We start from the raw sequence: 9,862 nt of genomic DNA on the forward strand, positions 1-9,862 counted from the left end.
AGAAGGGCGTGTTACAAAATCTTTATCTGTGTGTACCTATGTATGCGGTGCAGTCAGCTGTGTTGTGTGTGTGTTTGTGTATTAGGCTGTAATGGGTTGCAAAGGTGTTTCGTAAGTGCAGCCTACCTATTTAGCTAGCTGGCTGCCTGCAGCAAGTCGCTTGGCATGCCTTGGAAAATTGCACCAAATCCCAGGGCTTTACCTGCCAAGCCTTACTGATTTGTCTTGGTGTTCGTAACAAATGGTGCATCCTAATGCTCTCTTTTTTTTCTTTTTGAAAGCAGCAAATGGGTTTGGGGTGGAGAGTCCCGATTGGAACGCAGCCCCTCGCTCTAATCAAAATGTCTTGGAAGTAAGCCCCCTTGGGTTTGGTTTACTTCAAAGTAGGGATGCGTAAGATTGCCTGAAGGGTACAGAGAGAGGGATTTCCAGCATTGCAGTCTAGCAATTGTGCCTCTCAAGATCTGTTTGTTGTTTTTTCCCCCTCCTGTTTCAGCAATTGGGGTTTGTGTGGGGAGGAGATGGAATTTAGCCAGTGGTGATTTCTTGAGAATTCTCCCATAATTTTCAGAGTTACACCCGCAATCCCGGCTCTTCAATGTCATTCCCAGAGTAACTTGCAAAATGTAAAAAGCACAACGAAATGACGTTTGTAAATTAAAGATGAATCACCGTTTTTATTGTATATAGATCACCCACCTGAACCCAAAATGGCTAATGAATGTAATAAATAAGTTGCAAATATTAGCAGTGATTCCTGCATTGCAGCGGGTTAGTCTAGATGGTCCTTGGGGTCCCCCTTCCACCTCTACAATTCTATGTCTTGAATACAATGTGCGTACTCTCCCTCCCTTCAATTTCCTCCATCCCTCTGCCCTCCCTCTTGGGATTGCGGGATTGCAAGTGCCTTGGGGCAGGGACCAGTCTTTTTGATGCTGCTCTGTGGAGCAGCGTTTAATTTAAATGCGTAATTCCTTCTAATAGCAAACGCAGACTGCGAGTGCTGGCAGGGTTGCAGCCAAAATGGGGTCACTGAGAATCAAGAGGGAGGTATTTACATGGTTGGAGGAGGAGAGGTTGCAGAAACAGCTGTGGGGGGGACTTTTCCCATCCTAACCCCCTGGGAAACTCCGTAAACCTGCTGTACCTAGAACTGGGTGAGAAAAGGGCAGCTGAATGGGTAGCAGCTGTGAGCAGCCCGAGGAAGTACCATATACCAGGCTTCCTCAAACTCAGCCCTCCAGATGTTTTTGGCCTACAACTCCTATGATCCCTAGATAGCAGGACCAGTGGTCAGGGATGATGGGAATTGTAGTCTCAAAACATCTGGAGGGCCGAATTTGAGGAAGCTTGCCGTATACCTTGGGCCCTGCCCATAAAAAAATAAAGTCTAGAATGAGAGACTAGTGTGATGTCTGCCATTTCCAGGAGTTCTTCTCATTGTGGGACTCCTGTGGGTTAGCTGAGAGGGTTTGGGGACCCTAGGTGAAAACTTGGAAGCTGAGAGAAAGGATGTTTCAGGAGGAAAACGAACTGATATTGATATATATATATATATATATATACACACACACACACACACACCGTTTTTTTGCTCTATAAGACTCACTTTTTCCCTTCTAAAAAGGGGAAATGTGTGTGCGTCTTATGGAGCGAATGCAGGCTGCGCAGCTATCCCAGAAGCCAGAACAGCAAGAGGGATTGCTGCTTTCACTGCATAGCGATCCCTCTTGTTGTTCTGGCTTCTGAGATTCGGAATTTTTTTTTTCTTGTTTTCCTCCTCCAAAAACTAGGTGCGTCTTGTGATCTGGTGCGTCTTATAGAGCGGAAAATACGGTGTGTGTGTGTATATATATATATATATATATATATACCTGTAACTTTGTATTAATGCAACATTTTTATATGTAATGGTGTGTTTTTGTAATGTTTTGTTTAAACTGCCGTTGCTTTCGGGTTTTTTATACGCTGCTTACAGATATTGTTAATATATTATGCGGTACAGAAATTAAATAACCAACCAACCAACCTGGAAAACTTTAAAAATGGGGGGAAATGTGGGCCTCTTTCTCCTCCAGAAAAGGAGAGAGAAAACAACCAGCCTAAAATCGCATCCACACCAAACATTTAAAGCACTCTTATACCACTTTGAACCGGCAAAGAATCCTGGGAAACAGTGGCGTAGCGTGGGTTGTCAGCACCCGGGGCAAGGCAAGTAATTTGCGCCCCCTAACCCATGGATTTGCCCTAACCCCAGATGTTGCGCCCGGTGCGGCCGGCCCCCCCTGCACCCCCCACGCTACGCCACTGCTGGGAAATGTAGTTTAAGTGTGCCAAGTGTTGTTAGACCCCTCGCAGAGCTACAATTCCCGAACAAAGGTTGAAGCGTGGGATGTTAAGTGTCAATGGGAAAAATAAAGTGGAAAACTTAGGAAAGGGTGCAGGGAGTAAATTGGCCAGCTACAGCCCCTTACAGCCTTTTATCGCAGCCTTTTTGCCAGGCTGGTGCTTTACAGATGTTTTGAACTACAACTTCCACCAGCCCCTTTTTGCCAGTGTGGCAAAAGGTCTGGCCTGTTGTGTCCTGGAAGAAGGCGCAGCTGGCACACTGGAAAGGAGCACTCTTGTTAGGAGGTGAATCACAAACTTGTAGCATTGGAAGGATCCCTGTGGCCATCTAGTCCAACCCCTGCAAATGCAGGAAAGAGCACACTTGAATTCCCTTGATTCTACTATTTTCCAGATTACCAGTAACGTCCTCCATGCTCTGCTTTGGCAATGAGATGCTTGTAACTTCCCAAAGCTCAATTCTTCAGGGAGTGTTCACAGGGCGGCAGGCCTTGCGGTGGCGATTTGTCCATATGTCACAAATGCTCAGTGGAACTATTGTGAAGGTCGGTGCGCACACAAGTCTTCTTTTTCCATGGATGGCTAGCAAACCAGCATGCCACAGCACAATGTCAAAAACTCCCTGACGTCAAAGAAGCCAGGAGAATCGGGGCAGACTGTTTTGATTTTGTCTTTTCCCCCCATAGTAAATTACCTCTGTAGGGTAGTCCTGAATTGGGAAGAGCAGAAAGCCTTTTCTTTTTTATATATATTTTTTTATTTTCAATGCAAAATTACAACAAAAATTACAAACATTGAATCCAAAATAAAACTATACAAACAAAAGAAAAGAAACAAAAAACCCCACACATACACAAATAAAAACCATATCTTCATTCTAATCTAGTCATTACATACATATGTACATATTGACTTCCTTCCTTTGTTCTAAGACCTCGAATTTTTTTTACTCTTTCTAAGTTGTTGTGTCTAATGTAGATTACTTCAGTCTTTATACTTTCAGATAGCCTTTTCTTTAGGGATTTTCTTTAGGGATTCCCGGTCTGATCCTGGCATCCTCACACGTGAGCCAGTGTGGTGTAATGGTTAAGAGCGGTACACTTGTAATCTGGTGAACTGGGTTCAATTCCCCGCTCCTCCACATGCAGCTGCTGGGTGACCTTGGGCCAGTCACACTTCTCTGAAGTCTCTCAGCCTCACTCACCTCACAGATACAGATAGGTAGCCGTGTTGGTCTGCCATAGTCAAAACAAAAAAATATTTTTTTCCTTCCAGTAGCACCTTAAAGACCAACTAAGTTAGTTCTTGGTATGAGCTTTCGTGTGCATGTGTGTATCTGAAGAAGTGTGCATGCACACGAAAGCTCATACCAAGAACTAACTTAGTTGGTCTTTAAGGTGCTACTGGAAGGAAAAAAATATTTTTTTGTTTTCACCTCACAGAGTGTCTGTTGTGGGGGAGGAAGGGAAAGGAGAATGTTAGCCACTTTGAGACTCCTTTGGGTAGTGATAAAGCGGGATATCAAATCCCAAAAACTCCTCTTAAGTTGGTCATTAAAGTCAGAGGAAAAATTTCTCATACTGAGCACTTAACTCTGCAACTTTCCCAACCGAGTTCAATGGGAAATATAAACACATAACAGGGCATTTTGGAGCTTTAGCTCATGTTGTATCCATGCCTCCTGAACTCGTGCCGGATCTTGAGCAAGCTTTGAAGTTATAAACCAGGGCAGGGAACCAGCAGCCCTGAGGCTATTTGGACCAGCCTACCAGCATCTCCTGGGCTCAGCCCAATATTACACCATACTACTGGCATACAGTCTGTGGGTGCATGAGAGAGAGATTGTGTGCGCGATTATATGTGTCTGTTAAGGGTATGCAACTGAACTGGCCCTGGCCACTTTTGGAATGTGGCCCCTGACAGCTTTCCACAAGGGTAATGTGGCCCCTCTGCCCCCAAAAATATCCCCTACACCCAGGGCTTTGCTTGAGATTTGGGAACCTGGGGGTTCCTAGGGTATAAAAACGAATTGAGGGAACACTCACTCTGTGATTTTGCACACTTAAATGTTGAAACTTTGGACTGGCAACATTTCCTTTGATCTGCAGCTGTTCTTACCCTGTGAATATTGAGGAAAAATCCTCATCTTTAAAATCCCAGTTTTTACTGCAACGGACTAACAGAACTACTCCTCTAGACTACAAGTTACATACAGTTTCCTTTTGCTTTGTATTCTGAAATTTTCCCTCACTTTATCCCTCTTTCTTTCTTTCTTTCCTTCCTTCCTTCCTTCCTTATTACCACCCCCCAAACATGGGTATGTGCACAGACAGTTAAAGACGGTGTCTGATCAATATTTGTACGCACGTAAATAAAATGTCTCAGTAAACACAACAAAATCCTAAATATGAATACTCCTCGGTTTAGGATATAAAATAGGAATAGGAACCTAGGAACATAGTAACCTGCCTTATACTGAAAGCTGTATCTAGAGAAAGCTGCATAATCAGAAAATGTCGATGTTATTTAGGGCAAAGCAGAACTCACATAAGCCTGGTCTTAATAAGCGGTTGAAAGACGCTCAGGCCTTTACAGAATGCTTTACAGAATCCCCACCTCATTGGAAGAAAAGATGAGGGAGGAAGGCACAGGATTCCACATGATGACGCCTTTGGCCTCTTTCCCATAGTTGCAGGAGCAAGATAAGGCTCCGCTTGCTACACACCTGGAGCCAAACTAAAGGTGACACTCTAGCAGAGGCAAGACAGTCATCTCTTGGGAATGCATTGGCTGTGAGATTCCAGTATCCAAACGTGTTTGGATACACATTCCTACTCTCTGATTAGCAGATATAGGAATGTAGGAAACATTTCTCTGATGAAAATCGGGACGTCCTATTCTATTACTTAAAGCAAGATGAGCGCCGCAACCCCAGAGTCGGTCACGACTGGACCTAATGGTCAAGGGTCCCTTTACCTTTATTCTATTATTGGGATGCGGGTGGCGCTGTGGGTTAAACCACAGAGCCTAGGACTTGCCGATCAGAAGGTCAGCGGTTCGAATCCCCGTGATGGGGTGAGCTCCCATTGCTCGGTCCCTGCTCCTGCCAACCTAGCAGTTCGAAAGCATGTCAAAGTGCAAGTAGATAACTAGGTACCACTCCGGCGGGAAGGTAAACGGCATTTCCATGCGCTGCTCTGGTTCGCCAGAAGTGGCTTATTCATGCTAGCTTAGTACGCCGGCTCCCTCGGCCAATAAAGTGAGATGAGCGCCGCAACTCCAGAGTCGTCCGCAACTGGACCTAATGGTTTACCTTTACCTTTATTCTATTATTATTATTATTATTATTATTATTATTATTATTATTATTATTCCCTGCCCATCTGACTCTGGATGGCTTCCAACATATATAAAAATCTAATAAAGCATTAAACATTTAAAAACTTCCCTGGCCTCAACTAGAGCCAGGGCTTTTTCGGCTGTGGCCCCAATCTGGTGGAACGCTCTGTCACAAGAGACTAGGGCCCTGCGGGACTTGACATCTTTCCACAGGGCCTGCAAGACAGAGATGTTCCACCAGGCCTTTGGCCAGGGCACAGCCTGACTCCCTCCTTTGGCAATCTTCACAAAACTCTAGCCCAATGGTTGCCATCAATTTGATTCGAATTAATTTTATAATGAAATGATTTTAGAATGTTGTACTATTTTATTGTTGTTAGCCGCCCTGAGCCCAGCTTCGGCTGCGAAGGGCGGGATATAAATAAAAATTATTATTATTATTATTATTATTATTATTATTATTATTATTATTATTATACAGGCTGCCTTCAGATGGCTCGGGAGGTCGGATAACTCCATACCCTCCAACATTTCTCGGATGAAAATAGGAACATCCTAAGGAAAAGCAGGACAGTCACGTCAGAAACTTCTGTAAATCCGAGACTGTCCCTGGAAAATAGGGGCACTTGGAGGGTCTGGAAGACTATTGGTCTATCTAGGTCAGTACAGTGGTACCTCAGGTTACAGATGTTTCAGGTTACAGACTCCGCTAACCAAGAAATACAGTGGTACCTCGGGTTAAGAATGAGGCCCAAGGTACTATTTCTGGGTTAGCGGAGTCTGTAACCTGAAGCGTATGTAACCCGAGGTACCACTGTAGTACCTCAGGTTAAGAACTTTGCTTCTGGATGAGAACAGAAATCACACGGCGGTGGCACGGCGGCAGCAGGAGGCCCTATTAGCTAAAGTGGTACCTCAGGTTAAGAATAGTTTCAGGTTAAGAACAGACCTCCGGAACGAATTAAGTACTTAACCTGAGGTACCACTGTATTGTCTACAGCAACCAGCAGTAGCGGGACAGGGTTTCAGACTGAGGTCTGCCCTGGTCCTTCCTGGAGACTCCAGCCCCAAGATCTGCAGAAGAACAAAATATTTCTGGGTAGGGAAGTATAAGGGAGCGGACACCCCCCATAATAGCCCAGTACAGACTGGGCATACTCAGTGGTCAAATAACACTGGGTGTTTCCTGAGAGGGAAAAGTGAAAATGGAAAGAACACACACTGCAGTTTTTTGTTGCAGGCCCACTTCTCCCGTGTCAGTCATTTGCCTTGGCTCCGTCCACACTGACAGTCATTCATTGCTTATAACCTGGGTTTTCTAGGTCACTGGGTTAGCTGCTATACTTAAGATAAATATATGCTGGGTGCTGGTCATCATTTTCCCCGGCTAATTACCTGTGTCTGGCGGGAGGCACAGCCGCCCCTGGCAAGTTTCAGTGATGCCACTGTCAGAAGCTCAGCCTACACTCGAATAGGACCCTGGCAGAGACACATGCCCGACTGGCATGTTCTCTCCCTCCTGGTCGATCGTTCGGGAGCTTCAAAAGCTTTCTTCAGCCCGAACATCACAGTGACCGATGCCAACAGACTCTGGCACACTTAAGGATCCGCAGAGTCTATGCTGTTTGTGTAACAGACCTCAGCAACTCAGCATTTTGGCTAATCTACTTTATTTACATATAAACACACACGGAGCACTGCAACATGGCTCCCTCTCTCTAGCATCAGACAGCAAATAGAAAAAGGACAATAGTCCCACTTCACGGAACACAGTAACACAAACATCCTATCTCTGTCACTTCCCACTCTGTGGAGTCAAAACATACACCGTCATGTGATAGACAACAATCCCATGACTGCAATCACGGAGCAGGAATTCTAACAGCCACTGCTTGGCATCTGAGCAGGGCTGGTGCTCAATTATTCCACTTGGCATAACGTTGCTCTTATTTCTTTAACGGAGGCAAAACAAAGGACGAAGCCTCACTTGGCTCCTATAAATTCTCATAAATCAGAGACTAGTGAAAACTGACCTCTTAATGTAGCATTTCTCAAAGGGTGGGGCAGCAAAGGATGGCAAGTTTGGCGGGAAGATTCAAGGACAATCAATAATATGTTTTGGGAATGGCTTGTGTTCTTATGTAGCTGCATTGTTTTATTCTTTCTGGGTGTCCCATGGTCATATCATAAAGTAGCTGTGTTCTATGTTGTAAATGAAGCACTGCTGGGAGTTGTTTTATTTTCCTTTTCCAATGTTTAGGGAAGCTTTTAATGTTTAATAGATTATTGTGTTTTAATATTTTGTTGGAAGCTGCCCAGAGTGGCTGGGGAAACCCAGCCAGATGGGCAGGGTATAAATAATTAAAAAAAATATACAGTGGTACCTCGGGTTAAGTACTTAATTCGTTCCGGAGGTCCGTTCTTAACCTGAAACTGTTCTTAACCTGAAGCACCACTTTAGCTAATGGGGCCTCCTGCTGCCACCATGCTGCCGGAGCACGATTTCTGTTCTCATCCTGAAGCAAAGTTCTTAACCCGAGATACTATTTCTGGGTTAGCGGAGTCTGTAACCTGAAGCGTCTGTAACTTGAAGCGTCAGTAACCAAAGGTACCACTGTATTATTATTATTATTATTATTATTATTATTATATTTCTTACCAATAAATCTTTTTGAAAGTTTGAGAACCGCTGTCTTGATGGATCCTGCTGCTACTTTTGCCCAATAGAGAGAGAAGGCTAGTTTCTGATGTATGTAGATTAAAAACTGTACTTAGAGGCGAGGTTTAAAGGTGTGCATCAAGTTCCACCAACATGTCAGGACTTCCACCGATACCTATAGCCTCTCCACTAGTGGAACATGAAGATAGGATTGCACCCTTAGGCTGGGGGGGAAATGATCAGGAGAATCAGGGAAATGATGCGGCAGGAAGGGTTAATCTCGCCCCCAACCCCAGCGCACCACCACCAATCCCGTTCAACAATTGCCCCCCTCCACTGGCTATTTTTAACTTTTTTAAAAGTGCAGGTACATAGATCTCTTGTGAGTCATCTGCTTATACTATTAAGTGCAGGGGGTCCCCCTCCACTCCAGAGTTCCCACCCACTGTCTATTTTTGGAGGTGGTACAGTGCCTAAAGACAGTGGCGTAGCGTGGGGGGTGCAGGGGGGGCTGGCCACACCGGGCGCAACATCTGGGGGGGGGCTCACACTAGCAGCTCTCTGCCCCTACCTGGCTCGCTCACTCTCTCTCACTGCAGTGCTGGCTGTGCGAATCCGATCCGAGCCGCCGGGTCACCGCCCACTGTGGAGGGGGTGGGTGCCAGGCGTGCGGCGCGGAGAGAGAGCGAGGGACTATCTGGGGGAGGGACAGTGCAGCGGCCGCCCAGCGCAGCGCTGAGCACGGGAGAGAACCACACCAGACCAGACCAGGCAGCAGCAAGAAGAAGCTGGCAGCGGCGGCAGGTTAGGGGTTAGGGGGCGCAAATTACTTGCCTTGCCCCGGGTTAGGGGGCGCAAATTACTTGCCTTGCCCCGGGTTAGGGGGCGCAAATTACTTACCTTGCCCCGGGTGCTGACAACCCACGCTACGCCGCTGCCTAAAGAGCTGTGCCACATGATTTTTCAAAATGCGTAGATCACCCCTTGCTCCCGACCACATGAGTGCAAGGATTCGCTTAGGAAAGCAGAGTTTTTGTTGAGTCCGGCTGGGAAAGAATGGTTCTTCCTTTGAGCAGAGATCAAGGGCTTGTTCTCATGAATGGCTTGTATTATTTTGCATGACATTTCAGGAATGCTTCTCCCCCCCCCCCTCCTTTTTTTGTTACACAAACACGCGATCTTTTGACACGTCCTTGTCTTGCTTACTGCAATATTTCATCCCAATGCAAAGCTGCAGCAAAAAAACCCAAAACTAATTTGAAGGTTTGACTAGTTGTCAGTTTTATTATTTTGATTAAAAACAAAATTTGCTTTATGCTGTGCAGAAATATTGCTTTGCGTTTCCACATTGCTCTTCCATACATGGGACTGTTTGAAAAAAGGTCAGGGTATTTCAGTTGATCCAAAATATGGTGGCCAGATTGTTATCCGCAGCCCAAAGAATAAAAAACATATTACTCTGATCCTTCAACATCTGCATTGGTCGCCTATCTGTTTCTGGGATCAGTGTAAGCT

This window comes from Podarcis filfolensis, assembly GCF_964270895.1.
Source record: "Podarcis filfolensis genome assembly, chromosome: 10".
NCBI lineage: Eukaryota > Metazoa > Chordata > Lepidosauria > Squamata > Lacertidae > Podarcis > Podarcis filfolensis.